This window comes from Kogia breviceps, chromosome X (assembly GCF_026419965.1).
Source record: "Kogia breviceps isolate mKogBre1 chromosome X, mKogBre1 haplotype 1, whole genome shotgun sequence".
NCBI lineage: Eukaryota > Metazoa > Chordata > Mammalia > Artiodactyla > Physeteridae > Kogia > Kogia breviceps.
Window position 1 is genome coordinate 47480558 of NC_081330.1, and position 24358 is coordinate 47504915.

A 24358-nucleotide genomic window follows, 5' to 3' on the forward strand; every position below is an offset into this window, starting at 1 on the left:
CCCTGGTGGCACAGTGGTTGAGAGTCCGCCTGCAGATGCAGGGGACACGGGCTCGTGCCCCGGTCCGGGAAGATCCCACATGCCGCAGAGCGGCTAGGCCCGTGTGCCATGGCCGCTGAGCCTGCGCGTCCGGAGCCTGTGCTCAGCAACGGGAGAGGCCACAACAGTGAGAGGCCCGCGTACCACACACACAAAAAAAGTTCTTTTTCAGTCTCATAAGCAACTTTTAAACAATGGAGGAGCATAGTAGTAAAAACATGAAGAAAATAATTTAAACTTGTCTTGTTCCATAGGCCTGGGCTTACCTCTAGATAATTCCTTCTTGTTGTATAAGATTATATGTGAATTAAGTCCCCTAAGCTGGAACAGCCCTGGGTGCTATATAAATAGCATGAGTATTAGTGGATATTAAAGGTACACATACATATACGTAAGTGCAACACACATATACACACACACATAGGGGCTTGCTATGAGAATCTAGCCTAATGCTATATTTGGTTTAAACTATGAAGAGTTACTTGTTTGTACCTTTTTTTTTTTTTTTTTTTTCAGCATGAGGGTCTCTCACTGTTGTGGCCTCTCCTGTTGCGGAGCACAGGTTCCGGACGCGCAGGCTCAGCGGCCATGGCTCACGGGCCCAGCCGCTCCACGGCATGTGGGATCTTCCCGGACCGGGGCACGAACCCGTGTCCCCTGCATCGGCAGACAGACTCTCAACCACTGCGCCACCAGGGAAGCCCTTGTTTGTGCCTTTTGATTCTCAACTTACACCCTCTTTATCAGAGGCTATCCTGTTTCTCAGTCAGTAATTGTTGGCTTCAAAGAACAGGAATGTATTCAGGCAGCTTAAATAGAATGGAATTTAATAAAAGACTGCAACAGACAATCTCATGGAAATCCAAGGGCATCCAACAAAGCCCAGTCAGGAACCTAGGAACCGGAAATTTACCTGTTAAATCAGAAACCATTGTTCACACTATCTCAAAAAGCCTCTCTCATATCTGCCCTTCTGCCTCCTCTCTCTCTCTCAGCTCGTTTCCTCTGCTTTCATATGGCATAATTTAGCTAAAGCAGCCATTCAGGTCTATTATCTGCTTATTTTCTAAGTGACTGAAACAATCATTAAAATATGTTGTATCTCAAATATTTTATATTAAAAATATTTTATTGAAATATAATTTTTAAAAGGTATAATTACAATAATATATTAATTTCAGGTGTGCAACATAGTGATTTGATAGTTTTATACATTACAAAATGACCACTGCAAAAGTCTAGTTACCATCTGTCACCATACAAAGTTACTGACGTATTATTGACCATATTCCCTATGCTGTATACTACATCCCCATGAATTATTTATTTTATTATTGGAAGTTTGTATCTCAAGCTCCTTCACCTATTTCACTCATCCTCCTACCACCCTCCCTTCTGGCAAACAGCTATTTCTTCTCCATATCTATGATTCTGTTTCTGTTTTGTTATGTTTGTTCATTTGTTTTGTTTTTTATTTATTTATTTTATTTTTTAATTGAAGTATAGTTGCTGTACAATATTATATGAGTTACAGTTGTACAATATAGTGATCCACTATTTTTAAAGGTTATACTCCATTTATAGTAAATATAGATATTGGCTATATTCCTTGTGTTGTACAGTATATCCTTGTAGCTTATTTATTTTTGCTGAAAAGACAGCTGAGAGTTCCCTTGTACATAACTAGTTGCTTTTCTCTTTCTGCTTTTAAGATTCTCTCTTTAATTTTTGCCATTTTAATTATGTGTCTTGATGTGAACCTTTTTGGGTTCGTCTAGTTTGGGACTCTGTGTTTCCTTGAACTGGAAGTCTCTTTCCTTTCCCAGGTTAGGGAATTTTTTAGCTATTATTTCTTCAGATAAGTTCTCTACCCCTACCTCTCTCTCTTGCCTTCTGATATCACTATAATGCAAATGTTAGTACACTTGATGTTGTCCCAGAGGTCTCTTACACTGTCTTCACTTTTTAAAATCCTTTTTTCTGTTCAGCTTGGATGATTTCCACTACTGTGTCTTTCAGTTTGCTGATCTGTTCCTCTGTATCATCTAACCCAGGGATCCCCAACCCCCAGGCCACAGACCAGTACTGGTCCATGGCCTGTTAGGAACCCAGCCACACAGCAGGAGCTGAGCAGCAGGTGAGCAAGTGAAGCTTCATCTGCCACTCCCCATCACTCCCCATTGCTCTCATTACCACCTGAACCATCACTCCTATGTCCATGGAAAAACTGTCTTCCACAAAACTAGTCCCTGGTGCCAAAAATGTTGGGGACTGCTGATCTAACCTACTGTTGATCCCTTCTAGTATACTTTTTTACTTCAGTTATTGTATTGTTCAGCTTTACTTGGTTCTTCTTTATATTTCCAAACTCTTTGTTAAACTTCTCACTGTGTTCATCCATTCTTCTTCCAAACTCATTGAGCATCTTTATGATCATTACCTTGAACTCTTTATCAGGTAGATTGTTATTCTCCATTTTGCTTAGTTCTTCTTCTGGGGTTTTGTCTTATTCTTTCTTTTGGAACATATTCCTCTGTCTCCTCATTTTGCCTAATTCTCTGTGTTTATTTTAAAATATTAGGTAGGTCAGTTACATTTCCTGAGTTTGGAGAAACAGTCTTATATAGGAGACATTCTATGGGGCCCAACAGCATATCACACCCTGGTCACCTGAGTTATATGCTCTAGCGGTTCCCTTTTGTGGGCTGCATGGGCCCTTCTGTTGCAGCAGGGCTGACTACTATGGATGCACTGGTAGGCATGGCTGGCCCCTGGCCCAGCTGGATGCTAGGCCCTTCTTTATGTGATGGCTACCAACCTGCTGGTGGGGGGCTGGATCCCAGCATGGCTGGCTGCAGGGGTTGGGGTGTCCTGGGGCTGGTGCTGGCTCGCTGGTGAGCAGAGCCAGGTCCCAGAGTGGCTTCTCATCCCAGGAAGTCCCAGGCTGGCTGCCCAGCCCAGAGGGTCCCAGGGCTGGTGCCAGCCTTCTGGTGGATGAGTAGGCCTTGGACACTAATAGGATAAAAAGATACTCCAAAATGGTGTTTGCCAGCACTAGTGTCCTTGTAATAGAACGAGCTCCCAAAAAATGGCTTCCACCAGCATCTATGTCCTCAAGGAGAGTCCTAATTTCCTCCTGCCTCTCCAGGAGGGTCTCCAAGATCAGCAAGTGGGTCTGACCAGGCTCCTCTCAAGTTACTGCCTCTGCACTGGGTCTTGGAATGTGTGAGATTTTGTGTATGCACTTTAAGAGCAGAGTCTCTGATTGCTATAGCCCTCCACCTCTTGCATACATAAGCCTCACTGGTCTTCAAAGCTACATGTTCTGCAGGCTCATCTTCCCAGTGCACGCCCCCTGGGCTTGGAAGCTTGATGTGTGGCTCATATCCCTCACTCCTCAGGGAGAACCTCTGCAATTGTGATTATCCTCCCATTTGTGGGTTGCCTCCTCCTGGGATGTGAGTCTTGACTATTCCCCATCTCTTCCCCTCCTACCCATCTTGCTGTGGTTCCTTCTTTTTATCTTTCATTTTATCTTTTCTGCTAGTCTTCTCATAAATAGTTGCTCTGTAAATAGTTGTAATTTTGGTGTGTCCTTGGGAGGAGTTGTGCTCAGGGTCTTCCTACTCCACCACCTTGGCCATACCTTCAAAAAAAAATTTTTTTTTTTTGATAACAGGATGATAAGTGGATAGCTTCTCCCTTCTAGGGCTCAGTACATGGATTTCACAGTTTTTTTCTACCCTCCAGCCTTTTTCTTAAGTATGGTCTGACTTTTGTACTTTTGCACTATCTTACTCACACAAGCCACATCCATAATTTCCAGTTTGGATTCCTTTAAAGTGGAATGAGAACTAAAAAAGACCTATGAGAGGAAGTGATCTGATATCTGTGATTTGCTTCAAAATAATTGTAGCAAAGGAGTGGGTGGGTATAGCTAAAACAAGATTGGACATGTATGGATAATTGTTGAAGCTGGGTGATGAGAATATCCTGTTTAATTATGCTAGATTCTCTAATTTTGGATATGTTTGAAATTATCCATAAAATAAAGTAAAAAACAAAATATGTGAAGCAATATGAATGTAGAATCTTCTTAATTATTATAATTTCCCCCATCTTTTACTTTTTCCTTACCCACGCCTGATTTGACAGATTTTTTTAGCATCCTGCATTTACTGAGACTTACAAAGGCATTCAGCCTAGATTTCATTGAAGCAACAACTCACTTTGCATTCATATTTCATCAGTTTACATAATATTTAATTAAATCACATAATTGCATTATTATGTACAACTGGCATAAATAGATTTGGAACAAACTCAACTAATTTTCAGTAAGCACACAACTCAAACTGTTGAAGCAGAAGTATCTGGGCAAACTAGACTCTTCTAGTCACACTACTTCTAACCACACTACTAACTATAAGCACTTAGTGTACCATGCTTATTGGTCCTGGGTCTCACCGTCAATTAACCCAGCAAGATGATTAAGCAGAAGTTCACTAAGAGAGAATCTACTGTATTTTGTTGTTGTTGTTGTTGTTTATGTATGTGTCCTCCTACATTTTTCAAACTTTAATTCTGACTTCAGTTCATCTTCTTTCATGATCTCAAACTCAAGACAGTTGAAGATTTTATGTTTGCCTCAAATGATCTTCTGGTGTGTAATGGAGCCAGTGGGACTAAATTTTTCAGTTACTTATATTTGGCAAGGATGGGGAGGAAGGGTGTTTCATTTCTATATGCTTATCATTGTATTTTTCTGCTTTCTCAGAACTCTCTGATTTGCTCGCTTAAAAGGAAATAGAAGTTAGGCTGTTTCATGGACACTGGCTTTGGCGAGAAGCCTGATTATACTTGCTAAGCCTCCTAGTAGCAATATTGAGGAATTAGTTAAAATGCTGAGATGAGAATACAGACCCAGAGAGACAAAGAATGAGTGTGCTAGTAGTCCCCAGCTCTAAGTTTCTGCAATCATTTGTTGAAATACCTTGAGGAAGTAAATCAGTTTTTATTTCTCTATGCAGGGTGGCAAAAGGTGATATGACGTACCAATCTTTTTATAATGATAAAACTGTAGGGACCAAAATTCCCTCTTTTTCTCTTCCTCCCTCCATGATACCTCAAAGCTGCTTCCAGAATGAACTAGTCATACTGCCCATTGAGTTTCTTTTATCAAACTCACAGCCGTGGATGTTGGAAGGGACTGCTTTCCCTCTGCTTAACCACTTTAGTATGACTAACTCATGAACACACAGGAGCAAGGCAATTTGCTCCGTCATTTTTCCTCTCGGGTATGCAGGAACAGCATGCATTCTGAGTCACACAGAGTCCACTCTAAAGAATGTGTGCTGTGAGCTCAGAGGGGCTAATAATCAAATTAGGCTGCTAACAAATGGCAATTTATAATGCTGAAACTAATGAGAGGTCAAAGAACAAAACTCTGCAAGGAGTTTTAATTATCCTGTCCTTTGTGACTCTACAAGAACATTTTTAAAGGAACACTGTCACCAGTATTCAACTGGTACTTTAAGTTCCATTAAGATTTACATAAGCTATTACATAAATGGGAAATACACACTTTCTTTCCAAGTATAGTAGGGATCTAGATCCTTCTCTTCAGGGATGGAAAACAAGCACTGTCTTGCTTTGATGTTCAGTTTATTAAATCCTTTCTTTCCCATAGCACTGATGGAGAAACATGAAGCCTCTCTTCAAGGGAATCTCTAGATTGGATAGCATATTGAAAGAAAAGAACTCTAACAACCAAAACAACTACAACAGTTTTTCTGTCCTTGTTTCCTATGCCATTTTATTTTCCCTTTTTTTTTTTTCTAGTTTTGTTTGTGTTTTATTGACTCTGTGATGCTCAGGCCTTGACCACGAACTTTGGCAGTGGGTACAGCTGTTACTTCTGCTGCTGTTTCTTGGTATTCAACTTCTCCTCATGCTTGTTGAACCTGCAGCATGTGTTTTCTTGGGTTGCAGATCCAGAGGCTTGTACTTCTTGCCCTTGTAGAATTTCCTGAGGTTCTCTTTCTGAGTCTGATTAACAACAGTGAGAACTCGGGCAATGGATTTACAAACATCTAGGATCTTGGAGAGCTTGGATGCCACACTGCTTGTCACTTTGGTGATTTCCAGCTAAGACAGTTCCACCTTCAAATCATCCAGCTGTTTCAGCAGCTCCATCTTTTTGCCAGGAAGATCTCAAGCTTTAATCTTGGCCATGACTGCACAAGCTGCACCACTGCCTGCTCTTGAGGGAAAGAGTTTTTTTCACTGCTTATTTTCACTTTCCTCTGTCACATATATATCCACACGCACCACCACAACCACCACACCCAGCATTTCTGCAGGTCAAAGTGCCCTTCATCTCTCAGAGCCTAACTTCTTTCTAGGAGGTGTTTGAGATGGGTTTGTATATTTATCTGTTTGTTTGGAGAAGAGTGGCATAATTGATGAACTGAAGAAAGTGACAATATCAACTGAACATGGAACCTCTCAGGCAAAAATAAAACCAAAAAGCTGCTACCCTTAAAAGCTAGAGAAAAGTGGAGATGTTAGCAGCAACACACTGTGAACACGGCTGGTCTGGAAAGGCTTTTGCTACCAAGAGGGTTAATTGTTCAAAGGTAACGTCTACCCATCAAGCCAATTTAAGGCCAAAGAATGCATCTTGGCAAGGAGTTTTCTTTTATCAATAACTGCGTCAATAAAACAGCAAATGGAACACAAAAAAAATCGAGCACATCCATATCATCAGGGCAGCAAAACAAGTAGCCCAGAGCACTGGAGGGTCTGGGTGTTGAACTAGTTGCCCTTATTACCGAAAAAAAGTTAAAGTATAAAAGCAATTCCAATAAGGAAATTGGGAACAATGCAAATAACAAAACTTTCTGCCTGAAAAGGAAGAAAAAATCTGCAAATTCTTCCCCTAAACTTGTCATCACCACACCCTGCCATGTGACATTTACATTGTTCTTTTAAATAGGTAGCCCATTGTTTTATGAGACAGTGTAGCTTAAGGGCTAAGAGTGTGGGCTCTAGAGTCAAACTAAATCCAGTTCCATCACTTCTTAGCCACATAGTCTTGGGCAGGTTACTTTTTTCTTTCTAAGCCTCAGTATCCTCATGTGTAAAACTGGGATAATAGCAAGGCAGCAAAAGTCCAGGCTTTGGAGTCAAACTGCCTGGTTCCCAGTCCTCTACTCCACCACTTACTGGCAGTGTGACCTTGAGCAAATTGCATAACTTCTCTGTGGCTCAGTTTCCCCTTCAATAAAATGGGCCCGATTGATTTTCAGGACCTCACAGGATCATTTTGAAAATTATATGTATTATAGAACACATGTAAAGCACTTAGTAAGTGCTCCACAAATATAAGTCATTAGTACCCACCTCAGAAGGTTGTAGTAAGGACGAAATGAGACAATGAATGAAAAGCTTTTAAGCTTGGTATACTCAGTGCTCAATAAATGCTAGCTTTTGTTACGTGCTTGTCTTTTGACTCTCCAACTGGTTTTTAAGCTTCTAGAGGATGAGTCTTACATTTTTTTCTTCATACTATAATATCTAGCACTCTGTTATATGCAAATAAAAGTAACTCAGCTATAGCCAAAGGAAAGAAAGGAACAAATCCTCATGCAGAAAAAGTAGAAACTCAAATATCAGAACCGTGGACTCACATGCCATGAAAAGATTGGGTTTATTAAAAATTAATGGTACAGGTCAAACAACATGTCTGATTTTTGGCAAATTATAAATATTATCAAGAGCAAACAATCTGGCATTTGATTTCTTACTTGTGTAAGAGAGTATAAATATTTTTCCCTCTACCCTTCTAGGTTCTTGGCTGAGACCCCCTGTAATAAAAGACAGATTAACAGGAGAAAAACAATTTTAATTTTGTACATACTATGTAGTACCGGAGCCCCACAAAGATATGAGGCTCAAAAGGAAGCCAGACAATAGAGGCTTAGATACCATCCCGAGGCAAGGAAAGGAATAGGGGTCTGGGGCTTTAAAGCAGGGGAGGCAAGTCATGGGAAGATGAGAAGAGAAAATGTATGGTAAACAAAAGTTGCACTGCCAGGTAGATAAATTTCTCAGGTGAAAAAATGATCGCTGATAAAAGCTCTCTGTCTGCTACCAGCGCCTTTCTAACGTAAATTTCATTTATAAATGTAGATTTCCCTTACAAAAGGGCAACTTTTGTTTTCAGAGCTTCTCCTATGTCTGTAGTTTCTCAAGATGATTCTTAGGCCAAAGAGGCATATTTTGGGGTGGCACTTCATTTGAAAATATTGATGAATACAATAGATGACTCAGTTAAAAAAAAAAAATGGCCAAACTAATGATGTTACATAGACACAGCTTAGGAGGTAGTTCTCACACTTGAGACTTCTGTGAATCACCTTTACAAATTTCATTACCTCAGTATACCACCAAAAAAATTCCTTCACAATTTATGCTTTATACACATATCACATTTACTATTATTTTCTTAACAACTTTTTCTTTGAACTAACTTAAATTGTGTTAAAAACAAGACAACAGGTGCAAAATGGAGTCACTTATGCCAAGCCCCATGTCACCAAGACTTAATTATGGTTTTGGCCTCTCCCAGAAATGGAATCGAAAACCAGTTAATCAGGAATCACCTCGTTAGTGCTAGTGAGGTCATCTGCCTGATAGCCATCCCCTGAAGGAAAGTGATCTTGCCATAAACAATCCACTTTTTGCCCAATTAACTTTCTTATTCCCACTCCCTTCTACCTATAAAATTCTGTCATTTTGTACAGCACCTCAGAGCTCCTTTCTATCTGCTAGAAGGGATGCTGTCCAATTCATGAACTATTGAATAAAGCCAATAAGATCTTTAAAATTTACTCAATTGTACTTAGATTTTTAACAATTGTTTTTACTTATCGATTTGAAAAGCTGAGTTTATATCATTACATAAAATGGAAACCAGTATCATTTATCATAAATAGAAGGTGAGACTAAAAATAAATATAATGAAAACAAAACAGTGTTCTTAAAATCTAGATTAAAAAAAAAAAAAAATCTAGATAAATATTGTTGCCTGGCAGAGGCTCCTGAGTCTGTGGTTTTGAGACCTGCTTTTTCTTTGTTAAAAAGTTTGTTTACAACACATCAGAAATGTTTAAGACTCACTTTCACCAAAGTGAGAACTGAAAAAGAATTTAAAAGGGAAAACTTCCCCACTCTATGACTCAGTATTATTTAATGTCTATATACTCTGTGCACCACCTGAAATCATTTTGTGATTTCATGAAACACTGGCCTAGATGATCAATGAAGAATGGTTTCTGGCTCCCCAAATGCCTGTACAATAGTGTTCTCAGTGTGTAGCCCCTGAATTACCTGCATCTGAATCACCTATGGGTGCTTGTTTAAAAAGGGGGGTGGTAACTAATGAATCACTACTTAATCTGGAGACTGGGACCTGACATATTACATTATTAAGAAACACCCACAGGTGATTTTGATGCACAATAAAGTCTGAAAACCAGGGCTATATTATAGCAATTATTGAAGAAGGTGGAACCATCCCTATAACAGCTCTGGAGATACAGAAAAGCTGAAAGGAAAAGTGAACGGAGAATTTAGCTAAAGGAGGTAATCTGCCCCAGACCTAAACTGTGAGGCTACAGCCTGTGAGATAAGCACTGCATTTAACTGGAGTATTTTAATACCAGAATGAGGTAGAAAGGAAAAAAAAAAAAAGAAGAAGAAAGGCATCCAGCAATGAGAGAACAAAAAGATTCAATGAAGAAAGGGATTGATTTACAAGAAAAGATGAAAGGAATTTAAAATGTGGCTTTGCTAAGTGATCATTAAGCAGGTGTGTGATAACAGTTTACAAATGTTTGATTCATATACTAAAAAGAGGAGGAGGAATTTGTTAAGAACAAGAAGGGATAATTAGACATTAAGAGAATGTAATTGACCAAATTCTCATTCCATATAACTCAGCTTAAGCATCCCTGCTCTGCATGTTGTGTCCAATTTCTGCCCTAAGGAATGTGCTCTGATCTTCTCCCCAAAAGAGGCTTGAGCATCACTCTAGTATCTGTGCCTTTGTTCAAGCATTCTCCTCTGAAGGGGAGCAGAATATGCCATCCCAAAATATGCCTCTTTGGTGTGAGGATTTTTTTTTTTTTTTTTTTTTTTTTTTTGTGGTATGCGGGCCTCTCACTGTTCTGGCCTCTCCTGTTGCGGAGCACAGGCTCCGGACGCGCAGGCTCAGCGGCCATGGCTCAAGGGCCCAGCCGCTCCGCGGCATGTGGGATCTTCCCGGACCGGGTCACGAACCCGTGTCCCCTGAATCGGCAGGCGGACCCTCAACCACTGCGCCACCAGGGAAGCCCATGAGAATTATTTTGAGCTGATTATTTTTGAGAGGCTACAAATAGAAGGTTCTCTGAAAATAGAGTAGAACTTGCCCTTTCCTGAGGGCAAATTACATTTATGAGGGAAACCTCCATTTGTAAGGGTGTTTCCCTCTCTCTACCAGGAAGAGAAAGTTGGCTCTAAATCACAAGAGAATTCTGTCAACGGAGAAGGCACTGACTGAAATCTGCATAACAAGACTTACCCTTGTTTACTGTACTTTTCCTGGTCACCTCTCATAACTGGCTCCCCCACCTAACTTCCAAGCCACTGTGGCTGTCATGACCTCCACAACCCTTTCAAAATTGCAGCCTAGACGCTCACTCCACTAGGGCGAAGCCTACAGGTCTAGTGGCCCTAACACCTTAAGAACATTATAGGGGAGTCTGCACTAGAGCTTGGAAGACCTCCACTTTGAGGAGCTGAAAAATTGATTGGCAGTAGGGCCAGACTCTGGCAAAACCAACCAGTTGTAAAATTTGTCTTCAGCAGCATTTTTGTGCCACCCCCAGTTCCAGATTCCCAGACATCTCGGAATATATAAGTAAATGTCCCTCTTGTAAGAGGAGAAAGAGATCAAATAAATACCACTCATATATGGAATGTCTTAATATGTATTGGGCTCCACCTCACAGGCCTGCAAGCCCTGTACTTGCCCAAAGTCAAGACCAAAGAAAGAGCCCCGCGTCAGCAATAGAGACATCAATGGTTTAATGAATGGGGGATCTTACACGGCTGAAGCAACACTGTGCACAGTGGAAGGCAGGCAGGACACAGCAGCAGTCTTGTAGTCTTCACTCCTGGGGCGGAGGTTGCTGGGAAACCAGGTGGAAATGTTCTGACCTAGGATTAGGACAATCACTAGCTGGGTCTGGGGGCACATATGTAGGAAGGTCGGTCATGTGAGTAGGGTGTAGGTGAAGCAGGCGCTGGTCAAGCAGGGGATGTACAGAGAGCAAGAGAACAGCCATCTTGAGTGGTCTGACCATATAATATGTTACCTCTGGGAGCAGGAATGGTAATTACTTTAAAAGAGCACTGTGGGGGGACTTCCCTGGTGATGCTGTAGTTATAAGACTCCGCACTCCCAATGCAGGGGGCTGGGGTTCAATCCTTAGTCAGGGAACTAGATCCCACATGCATGCCACAACTACGAGTTCACATGCCACAACTAAGGAACCAGTGAGCCACAACTAAGGAGCTCATGACCTGCAACTAAGGAGCCAGCAAGCCACAACTAAGACCCAGCACAACCAAATAAATAAATTAATTAAATAAATAAATAAACATTTTTTAAAAAGAGCACTGTGGAGAAAGGAAGATGCTTAAAACAAATGCAAAAATTCTAAAACTAGAATTTTAGACACTGAGCATCTGAGTGCTGAGTTTTTTGGGGGAAGAAGAACACCATAAATAGACCTCAGTTTACCACATTAGTGATTCTGTAGGGGAGGAAAAATAATTTTCCATTTACCCTTTCGGTTCTTGATTGAGACTCCCTGGTAATCAAAGACAAATTACAAGAGAAAAACAAACGGAAGTCTAATAACACGTATACCTCCTGTATACATGGGAGATACTCAGGAAAACTAACTCCCTGAGATGAGCCGGGCCAAGCCATCACCTTAAATACGGTTTCCATCTAAAAATAAAAGAAGTTTGGGGAGGGAGATGCCAGTTATGGGAGGTGACCAGGAGAAGCACAGTAAACAAGGGTAAGGTTGTTATACAGATTTAAGTCATTGCCTTGTCCATTGATATTGTTGTTGGTTAATTTAAGGTTCTTTTTCATCGTGAAAGAATTCGGAAATGAAGTGATAGGTAAGAAGTGGATTTATAGAGACAAACACACTCCACAGAGTGTGGGCCATCTTGGAAGGCAAGAGGCAAGAGGCCAGAGGCCTCAAAATATGGCATGGTTAGTTTTTATGGACTGGATAATTTCATAGGCTAATGAGTGGGAAGATTATTCCAACTATTTTGGGGAAGGGGTGGAAATTTCCAGGAACTGGGCCACCACCCACTTTTTGACCTTTCATGGTTGGCCGCAAAACTGTCATGGCCCTGGTGGGTGTGTCACTTAACTTATGCTAATGTATTACAATGAGCATATAATGAGGCTCAAGCTCTACTGGAAGTTGAATCTTCCACCATCTTGGACCCAGTTGGTTCTCACTAGTTTTCATCATGTACTGTGGCTATGTCTTCCTTTTAAAGGTTGTGCCTTTCCCCCTTCCCTCCTGTTCCAATATGAGTTTCTAGAAATTTACAGTCATCCTTCTCTTCCTGGTAGAGAGAGGGAGACACCCTTACAAATGGAGATCTCCCTTATAAATATAAATTTGCCTCAGGCAAGGGCAACTTCTACTCTGTTTTCAGAGATTCTCCTGTGTCTGCAGCCTCTCAAAAATAATTAGCCCCAAATAATCCTCATGCCAAAAAGATATATTTTGGGGTGGCATATTCTGCTCCCCTTCACCACATTAGTGATGCTAAACTGCTGTCCCCAAGTTTCAAACTGATCAGTGACACCTGAAAAAACCTGGATATTGAAGCTATGCCCTGTACTACCCTTTTCTGTCCCCTGACTGTTCAGAGACATTAACCTATTGAGTGACCTTCAGAGCCCACTTATTGAAGGTCTGACATAGCCACATAGCAGTTTGTAACTTTAGATACACTACCAAATGTAAAATAGATAGTTAGTGGGAAGAAGCCACATAGCACAGGGAGATAAGCTCCGTGCTTTGTGACCACCTAGAGGGGTGGGATAGGGAGGGTGGGAGGGAGACACAAGAGGGAGGAGATATGGGGATATATGTATATGTATAGCTGATTCACTTTGTTATAAAGCAGAAACTAACAGCATTGTAAAGCAATTATACTCCAATAAAGATGTTAAAAAATATATATTTTTCAGATTTACCTACGCCTTCACATATACCACCTGTATTTCCCTTCCCACTCCTTTTATAGTTTCTCAATAGCTCACTTTACCGTGGACTCACATGAGCTTAGAATGCTGTTCAATCAACCAACAATTTCCTGACTGAATGATTAAGAAATGTGACATAAGTGGCATAATTTGAGACTCAAGCTAGACTAGACTGAGAAGCAGAAATGCAGAGGAAGGGCTTTAAAATACATCACTTGATGGATAGCCTGAATCATTGCTGGGTCTCTTCCATCTACACATTTTATATAATAAAGTAGCACTGTACTTTCCAAGGAATTTCACATTACCATAGAAGATTCTCTTTCATTGTATTTTAATTTGGGTGTAATATAGAAAATATTTGAATGTCCTATTCATCAGCTGAATAGTGTTTCTATCAGAAGTAGATAAAGGCTTTGTTGCTTTTGTCTGTTCACCACTTTTTCCTCCTTCACTTGGAAGTAGAGCTCTCCTTTCCTCTGGGGAAACACAGTTCATGTGGTTTTACTCCTGCCCTGGCCACTGGGGTGGTCTTATGACCCAGAAGTGATCTCATGACCCAGATTTGGTCAATCAGAATGCCCCATGTCTCTTGCCCCAGTGATTGGTCCAGGGATGATCACATGATTCAGGTCAGACTAGCCAAGGTGCTTTGGCTGAAATCACTGCATGCAAGTCTGGGGTCATCCTGCCATGCCTGTGCCTCTGTGGAGGGGAGCTGTATGAGAATGAAGACAAGCAGAAGTGATGGATGGAGAGAGTTGGAACTCTTAGATGTAGCTGTGCCTAGAGCTCATTGAAACCCCCCTTCGACTTCACAAGTACATAAGCCATTACATTCTCCTTTTTTGCTTATTTGGGTTCATATTGGGCTTCTGACACCCGCAACCAAAATATATCCACATAACGCATTTCCAGGTTTTACTTAGGAAAAATGAATTAAACATAGAGGAATACTTTGCTTTATGTAATTGGTATCTTTTTCAGAAGTTGAGGTTAAATAAATTTTTGTGAATCAAATCATACGAAGGGGGACAGAACATGCCATCCAAAATATGCCCCTTTGGCATAAGGATTATTCTGAGCTATTTTGAAAAGCTGAAGACACAGGAGAAGCTCTGTAAACAGTGGAAATGATTCTTTTGTAAGGGACATTTACATTAGAAAGGGGGCCTGTAGCAGGAAGCTCACTTTTTCACCTCAGAGATCTGCCTGGCAGAGCAAGCTTTGTTTACCGAACATTTTCTTTTCTCACCTTCCTGTGAATTGCCTTCCCTGCTTTGAAGCCCCAGATCCCTATCCCTTTCCTTAGCTCAGGATGATATATAAGACTCTATTGCCTGGCAGCTTTTTGAGTTATATTTTTGTGGGGCTCCCATACATACTTATGTGCTATGTAATTTAATGTATTTTTCTTCTGTTCATCTGTCTTTTTGTTGCTGGGGGTGGGGGGGGGAGGTTTCAGCCAAGAACATAGAAGAGTAGAAGGAAAATTGTATTTCCTCCCATATACATACTACATCAAAAACAGTACATTGTTAAAAGGAGACTTGTTGGGAATCTTTCATAGTACACGTTTTTTGGGCAGCTTTCTGTTTGTTTGTTTGTTTTTAAGGAAAGGCATTACAAACGTAGAAATGTGCAAGTACCTGTTGGTGATTCTGGGAGAGCTACTTGGCCGCTTTCATGATCCCAGAGAGAGAGCAATGACTTTATTGATTTCATTATTTCTCGGGTATTAATTCTCCCTCTTGTAGGCTTAGAAATTTGATTTAGTTGGTACACTAAGATAGGATCTATCCCTCAAGGAAGGATTCCCAATGAGCAAGCTCACAGAGACTAAAATAGAAAACCAAAATGCCAATTGATTAATGAACAATTACAAAAACAGTCCTCCAATGGACAAGAATCCTTGCGTCAGCAGATCATTGCATTTTGTTTTTGAGGGCATAAGTTTCATCCTGATAATCTTGATCCAGTCACATATGCTTTTCATAGGCCTATAGTATAGTACAGGCATACTTCAGAGATACTGGGGGTTGGGTTCACTGCAATAAAGCAAATATCCCAATAAAGTGAGTCACATGATTTTTTTGGTTTCCCAGTACATATAAGAGTAATGTTTACCCTATACTGAAGTCTATTAAGTGTGCAATAGCAAAAGCAACATATATACCTTAATTTAAAAATACTTGACTGTTAAAAATGCCCATTTATAATAGTTATATCAAAGATCACTGACACAAATCATCATAACAAATATACTAATGATGAAAAAGTTCTAAATATTGTGAGAATTACCAAAATGTGATACATAGACATGAAGCGAGCAAATGCTGTTGGAAAAATAGCGCTGACAGACTTCCTCCTTGCAATGTTGTCACACACCTTAAATTTGTAAAAAATGCACTAACTGTAAAGTGCAATAAAGTGCAATAAAATGAGTTATGCCTGTATATTAAAAAGTTTGGAATTAGATATCAATGTTAGCAAATCATGGAACTTCACATAAAAATATGGATTTACAACAACTTTTGAAAAATCAAAATACCTACCAACACTAATTTCTCTGATCATGGCAACCATTGCATGGATCTGAGTAGGGCCTGAGCCCTTTATATGAGACATGGACTCTCCTATATACTAGAGTCCCTATCAGGCCCATTGTCTTCATTTATATTCCCTTCCTGGCCTATACAGGTATTTGAATTTCATACATTTAGAAATGAAAGCTACATGTGAAGTCAATAAGCTCTTTCCTTCCCCCTGGCCACAGAGTTTGATTCAAGAGTGAGAATGTAAGTGAAGCCAATGTAATTAGAGTGAATCTCAGGGGTTTTTCTGGGAATGTTGGGTCAAAGATGCTCGCTGTTTTTTCTGCTGCAAATGAAAAAGGAGGCATGTATGTCTGGGTGTTACTGACAGCCATCCTGGGACTATAAGGGAAGCAAGTCTTATGATGACAAATTACATCAAAGAAGACAGCAGAAACACCAAAAGAAATTGGATCCTTTGGGACTTGAGGTGCAGGATCAGGCCTTACCTAAAGCTACACTGGAATTTTCACATACATAGGTGTCATTATTTAAACCAGTTTGAGTTGGGTGTGAGGGGAGCAGAATATGCCTCCCCAAAATATGTCTGTTTAGCATAAAGATTATTTTGGGCTGATTATTTTTGAGAGCTTGCAGACACAAGAGAATATCTGGAAACAGTAAAAGTTACCCTTGTTAGGGAAATTTATGCTTATAAGGGAAATCTCCACTTGAAAGCGTGGCTCCCTCTCTGTACCAGACTATTTAGATGACTAAATCTCTAGGAACTTTTGAATGGAAAAGGCAACCACTCAAATCTGCATAACAACCATACCCTTGTCTACTGTGCTTTTCCTAATAGCCTTCGATAACTGACCCCCACAACCCTCAATATCTTCTTTGTCTTTAGCTGGATATGGTGTTTAAGGTGATGACTTGGGCCATTTCCAGAAGTTACTCAGTTTTTGTGGGTCTCTCCAATATATATAGGAGGTATACATGGTATTAAACTTGTTTGTTTTTCTCCTGTTAATCTGTCTTTTATTACAGGATGTCTCAGCCAAGAACCTAGAAGGGTAAAGGGAAAGTAATTTTTCTTCCTCTACAGGTGATTTGCCACAAAAAGTATTCTGATATGGGAAAGGTATTTTTTTTCTCCAATAGAATGTCTAGCAAAACTATTGTTACTCATGAGAGCATGGCAAATCCCTTAGAAATCCCGAAGCAAAAACTGATTAAGAATTACTACTCTCAACTACAAGATATGATAAAATTAGGGTTCACTTACTGAATTCCAGTTTTAGTCTCACTTTCATGAGGTTGTACTTAATTCACCTGGATTAGACTTTTGGATCTTCCCAGACCCTTTAGTCCTCACAGGCAACTTCTTGCTTTACCCACTCACGGCTAGTCACATATCTTTTTATAAAGATTTAACGTTTGAGGTCAATTATATTAACCCAATCTCCAAGGTCTTTGTGAGATAATTTATAGACTTACTCATGTACTGTAAATAAGAGGAACATATATGACTGCACAGCATATAATCTACTTATACAGGATATTTTAAAATCCAGGAATGTATCTCTTATCAAAAGAATCATTATTTGGCAACTCTAACAATCTGAAATTTTGATAAATATCAGGAAGAAACTAAAAGATCTTTCTATGAAGCCCAATTACATATAATGAAATGCTCACAAAAATGAACATTGCTTCAGTCAGAGGACTTCCCCCTCCCACCCCACCGCCCACACACCCTCAGGACCTTAGAGCCATTTATTCTTATTTTGTATAGAATTCAAACTAAACTGATTTCTCAAGTCATAAAAGTTTAGAAGTAATGAATCAGAAGTATGTGTGGAGGTGGCATTGTAGAAGTAGGCACTGGAAGGAAGGGAGGGGGGTGGAAGAGAGACAGACAGAGAGAGACTTGAAAAACACAGCATTATTATTGAGCCAGAGAAGCTGAAATACAAGAATTGGTTCTGAAAGCAACACAGTATCATGTACAGGGTAGTGTAATTGCTGGTAATTAACTTGATGAACCTGATTAACCTGAAAGTTAAATTATGTCCAATAACTTTTATTTAAGAAGAAATATAACTATGTTATATATTTTAGAAGTATTTCTTTCCAAAGAATTAAGCTGTAGCTTTTAAAGAAATATACTTCAGTTATAACAAATAACACAGTTCTTGGCATATAGTAGGGGATATATATATATTATATATATATATAATATATATATATAATATATATATATATATAATATCAGGTACTTGTAAATCCATTTTGCTTTCTTGTGGATACCATGTCTACTAATTGACAATTTGAGTGTGTGTGTGTGTGTGTGTGTGTGTGTGTGTGTTTGTAATTGTTGGGGGAAAAAGAAATCATTTATGTGGAATATTACTTACTTATAAAAAAAGCTGTGTTAAGCTGACCATATTTTTCAACTATAAATTAGGCCATATAGTCGGAAAATAAAATACTTTTTTCCAATTTGTGAATGTATGTGCAAGTCTTACAAAAACATAGAAACAAAATAATTCCACTTTATTTCAAAGAATAAAATGAGATGAAATTAGGGCTGTCCACAAAAAAATTTTAAATTTGTATGGAAACACAAAAGACCCCAAATAGTCAAAATAATATTGAGAAAGAAGAACAGATCTGGAGGCTCCATGAGCCCTGACTTCAGACTATACTACAAAGCTACAGTAATCAAAACAGTATGTTACTGTCACAAAAACAGATACAGAAATCAATGGACCAGGATAGAAAGCCCAGAAATAAACCCACACACCAATGGTCATTTAGTCTATCACAAAGGAGGCAAGAATATACAGTGGAGAAAAGACAGTCTCTTCAATAACTGGTGCTTGGAAAACTGGACAACTACATGTAAAAGAATCAAATTAGAACATTCTCTAACACCATTACAAAAATAAACTCAAAATGGATTAAAGACCTAAATATAAGACTGGACACTATAAAATTCCTAGAGGAAAACATAGGCAGAACACTCTTTAACATAAATTGCAACAATATTTTTTGGATCTGTCTCCCAGAGTAATGGAAATAAAAACAAAAAATGAACAAATGGGACCTAATTAAACTGAAAAGCTTTTGCACAGCAAAGGAAGCCATAAACAAGACGTACAGACTGGGAGAAAATATTTGAAAACAATGCTACCAACAAGGGGTCAATTTCCAAAATATACAAACAGCTCATACAGCTTAATATTAAAAAATCAACCCAAACAAAAAATGGGCAGAAAACCTAAATAGACATTTCTCCAAAGAAGACATACAGATGACCAACAGGCACATGAAAAGATGCTCAATATCACTAATTATTAGAGAAATGCAAATTAAAAATACAATGACGTATCACTTCACACTAGTCAGAATGGCCATCATCCAAAAGTCTACAAATAATAAATGCTGGAGAGGGTGTGGATTAAAAGAAACCCTCCTACACTCTTGGTGGGAATGTAAATTGGTGCAGTCACTATGGAGAACAGTATGGAGGTTCCTTAAAAAACTAAAAATAGAGCTTCCATATGGTCTAGCAATCCCACTTCTGGGCATATATCTGGAGAAAACTCTAATTTGAAAAGATACATGAACCTCAATGTTCACAGCAGCACTGTTACAATAGCCAAGATATGGAAGCAACATAAATGTCCATAGACAGATGAATGGATAAAGATGTGGTATATATATATATATATATATATATATATATATATATATATATATATATATATACACACACACAATGAAATATTACTCAGTCATCAGTCATAAAAAATAATAAAATAATGCCATTTGGCAACAACATGGATAGAACTAGAGATTATCAGGTTAAGTGAAGTAAGTCAGACAGAGAAATACAAATATATGATATCACTTACATGTGGAATCTTAAAAAAAAATGATACAAATGAACTTATTTACAAAACAGAAATAGACTCACAGACATAGAAAACAAATTTATAGTTACCAAAGGGGAAAGGGGAGGGGGAGGGATAAACTAGGAGTATGGGATTAACAGGTACACACTACCATATATAAAATAGGTAATCAACAAAAAGACCTACTGTATAGCACAGGGAACTATATTCAATATCTTTTAATAACCTATAATGGAACAGAATCTGAAAAAGAATGTATATAAATGAATCACTTTGCTGTACACCTGAAACACAACATTGTAAATTAATTATACTTCAATTCAAAAAAAAAAAAAGAAGCCTCATGTAGGTATAAAAACTCACCTTACTATTACATCAAAAAAAAATAATTGAAGAAGTTGCAATATTTATAAATCAGTTTCAAATTTAAAAAAACAACAGAAATTTAAAAACTAAACACATTCTCTTTGACTACTGATCATTTTCAGTTTTAAATATCAGTTCAACCTTGGGTATTCTAACTTCGAAGAACTTACCTAGATGGTTTAATGAGAACAAAAATCCCTCTCATTTCTCTTATCAAATATGTATAACATGATTTTCCAGTCAATTATTAATTTTTGAGGGGCATTTAAAAATAGACCTGGAAATATTAACTAAAGTCATGTGGTTAACTGTACAACTCATTATAAAGAAACTGAGAAAGTTGTTAAATATGCCTTAAGCACCTTCATTATGAGCATAAGCAAAAAATCTTGGTAACTTCATTTGAATATGGTTTATAAAAGCAAGCCAATGTTCAAAAGATTTGAAATAAAGTTGTGATTTTGAAAAAAAAAAATTAGGGCTGTTCAAAAAAACATCTGAGATGTGTTCTATATGGAGTATAAACCCTTACTCACCACAAAATTTCCTTAAGTGAAAGTGTATCCTTCAAGAATTTACTTTGGCATAACATCTGTTAGACCTGAACGGTCTCTGAGGGGTCCCAGCTCGCCCAAGAACCGCCAAGAGTCGAGAGTCGCTGCAACACGCAAGAGGTTTATTAGGAGCCGGTGCACCGGGGTTCCTTGGTCCTCACGCAGGAGGCCGAAGAGGAACCCCCCCAAGCGGAATTACATACATTTTATAGTTTTCATTATGCAAAGTGTGGATATATCAAGGGTTTTTTCCTCATTGGTTTGTTTGTTCCTGGACCGGAGTGGGGACTTGGCTCTAGTTCCTTGATTGGTTAGCTGTTGGATGCCTACTTTACATTTACCGGAGTGGGGGTTGAGTCACATGAGTTATGGTTGGCTAGGGCGACCTTTAAACTCTGGCTTAATCATTCTTATCACCCGCCATACTGGTTTGCTGAGGTTTCATCCCCCGCCATACTTGTTTGCTCGGAGCGGTTTCTGCCCAGGGCGGGGACATTCCATTATCTTATTGCCAGCGAAAAAGCTTAAAGCTCAAAAGTATCGATAGGGAAGTAGGGGTGTAAGTATAGTTGAGGCCCTACATTCCCCCCTTTTCTTTTTGCAACTAATTTCAATCATGAAATTTCAGTCTCTCTCTGCAAGCTTTGATATTGTTGTCTTAGCATTAACACTTGTACTGCACTGACACGTTGTCTGATAAAGGCTATCAAGCGATTTAAAATGCATGGTCCAAAAGTTAAGAGCAGCAACAAAATAATGAGGGGTCCTAACAAGGTGGAAATTAAAGTAGTAAGCCAGGGTGATTTGTCAAACCATGATTGGAACCATCCTTTTTGATTTTCCCTTTCTTGTTGCCTTTTGTCCAGGCGCTCCCTAAGCCTGTCCATAGTTTCGGTGATAGCCCCAGAATGATCAATATAAAAACAACATTCCTCTTTTAATGCGGCACAGAGTCCTCCTTCTTTAAGAAATAGTAGATCTAATCCTCTCCGGTTTTGCATCACTACCTCAGAGAGTGAAGTAAGTGACTCCTTTAACTGAGTTATAGAGCTTTCTAATGCCCGGAGTTCAACATCCACAGCCTGTCTCAGGCTATCATAATAGTGAGGTTGCTGGATAAGGGCTGTTGCACCTGTCCCTATTCCAGCCGCCATTCCCAACCCTAAAAGCACAGCCAGGGTAAGAGTCACAGGTTCCGGCCCAAATTTGAGGAAAATTTTATCCGAGTTATCATGTGGGGTGTTAGCTAGGTCATAATGATCAGACATGCCCCATGCTGACATCCCAATTGCCAACTTACATACATCAGGAAACAGATCAGGCCACCAAGTCCAAGGGGGTGCGGTGTGACTAACCGACCAGATCACATCTCCAGTCTGGGAGATGACTTGCCAGGTCAGCCGCTGGGGCATGTGAGGGCTAAAGTCACTCACGATTAGCTGAGGCAGCAGTCAGGATTATGAGCCGGATGATCGCAGGAGCTTGAGCTTGAGCGGGTTGCTGGTTTTCTGGACTTTCCATTCTGGTGTTGCTGAAGTTGGGAATGGGGTCAAGCCTCCGGTGGATGTTGGGGCCGCCTTAACGTGCGAGGCGTGGATCCAGGCAGCTATGCCGTCTACCTTGACTGCAGTTGGAGTGGTGAGCAGCACGATGTAGGGGCCCTTCCAACGGGGTTCTAGGGTCTGGGTCCGGTGCCGACGGACGTATACGGAGTCCCCGACTTGGAAGGGATGGGCTTCTGCAGGGGTCCCGGGCCGGTATGCCTCTGCCAACTGAGACCACACTTCCTTCTGGACCAGCTGGAGCCCCAACAGCCTGGCATACAGATCAGTGTTATTTTGACAGTCGGGGCTGATACCTTCCCCCAGTGTGAGCAGAGGGGGAGGTGCCCCGTACAGAATTTCAAAAGGAGTGAGGTGATAGCGAGAAGGAGTGTTTCTGGCCCGAAACAGGGCCAGGGGAAGGAGCACCGTCCAATCAGTACCGCCAGTCTCTATGGACAATTTAGTCAAGGTCTCTTTTAGAGTCCTATTCATCCTTTCTACCTGTCCTGAACTTTGGGGTCTATAGGCACAATGTAATTTCCAATCAGTCCCCAGGTATTTGGCCACACCCTGACTTACCTGGGCGACGAAGGCGGGTCCATTATCAGATCCTATTACCTTAGGAGCTCCAAACCTGGGGAAAATTTCTTCTAATATCTTCTTGGCTACCACATTCGCTGTCTCCTTTTTGGTGGGGAAGGCTTCTATCCATCCTGAGAAAGTATCTATAAAGACTAAGAGATATCTGTTACCGTATCTTCCTGGACGGATTTCAGTGAAGTCGACTTCCCAGTAAGCTCCAGGTCGGTCTCCTCGGAGCCTCTTACCGCTGGCCACATTTCCTTTGTTTGTGTTCACCTGCTGGCATGGAATACATTCCCGAGCAATGTGCTCGGCTAATTTAGTTAGTCCCGGGACATCATATCCTGTTTTCTGCATCAGAGATACCATTTTCTTAGTTCCCAAATGAGTCCATCTATGAATTTGCTGTAGCATAGATTTGGCTTGCTGGGGGGACAAAGTTTCTTTAGTTATGGCTGGGGGTGTTACCTCTTTACCCTTTGGTGTTTCTGAGCCTGTTAATTCTAGGATGATTTCCCCCAGAGCTACTTCTCGTGCCACTCGATCAGCCATATTATTGCCAGTTATTATTGATGAATTCCCTCTTTGGTGTCCGGGACAATGGATGATGCTAACTTTTGTAGGGAGCATCAGGGCTGCCAGCAGGGCTACAATTTCTTCCTTATTTTTGATTTCTTTTCCTGCCGAGGTCAATAAGCCCCTCTGCTGGTAAATGGCACCGTGGACATGTGCAGTGGCAAAAGCATACCTGCTGTCCGTATAAATGTTAACCTTTTTATTCTCTGCTAACTCTAAGGCCTTTGTTATGGCTATCAGTTCAGCCCGTTGAGCGGATGTTCCTTGTGGCAATGCAGCCGCCCATATGACTTCTTTTCCGTCTACCACCGCAGCTCCCGCCCGCCGCTTACCTTCATCCAGAAAACTGCTTCCATCCGTGAACCAAGTGAAGGCGGCGTCAGAGAGGGGCTGGTCCATCAGGTCGGGCCTTGTTCCATGGGCTGCCGCTAGTACCTCCTGACAATCATGGATAATTGTGGTGCCTTCTAGGTCAGGGTCAGGCAGCAAAGTAGCTGGGTTCAGCCCCGTGGCTGAAGTAAATTTAATGCGGTCCGAATTCAGGAGCAGAGTCTGATAATGTGTCATTCTGGCGTTGGTGAGCCATCTATCAGGCGGTTGGCGAATTACACTTTCTAGTGCATGAGGTGCAGTTATTGTCAGATTTTGTCCCAAAGTCAGTTTATCTGCATCTTTTACCAGTGTGGCCACGGCAGCAATTATTTTCAGACAGGCAGGCCAGCCAGCTGCCACAGGGTCTAATTTCTTTGATAGGTATGCAACAGGGCGATTCCAAGGGCCCAGCTTTTGAGTCAGTACTCCCTTTGCAATACCTTTGTTTTCTGCCACATATAGATGAAAAGGTTTAGTTACATCGGGTAGCCCTAGGGCCGGGGCTGATAGC

General features: G+C 40.2%; 1 pseudogene; it reads right to left on the reverse strand.

Moving 5' to 3' along the window:
• Positions 1-5911: 5911 nt before the first annotated feature.
• On the reverse strand, positions 5912-6273 carry LOC131748499 (large ribosomal subunit protein uL29-like; annotated as a pseudogene).
• Positions 6274-24358: the final 18085 nt, after the last annotated feature.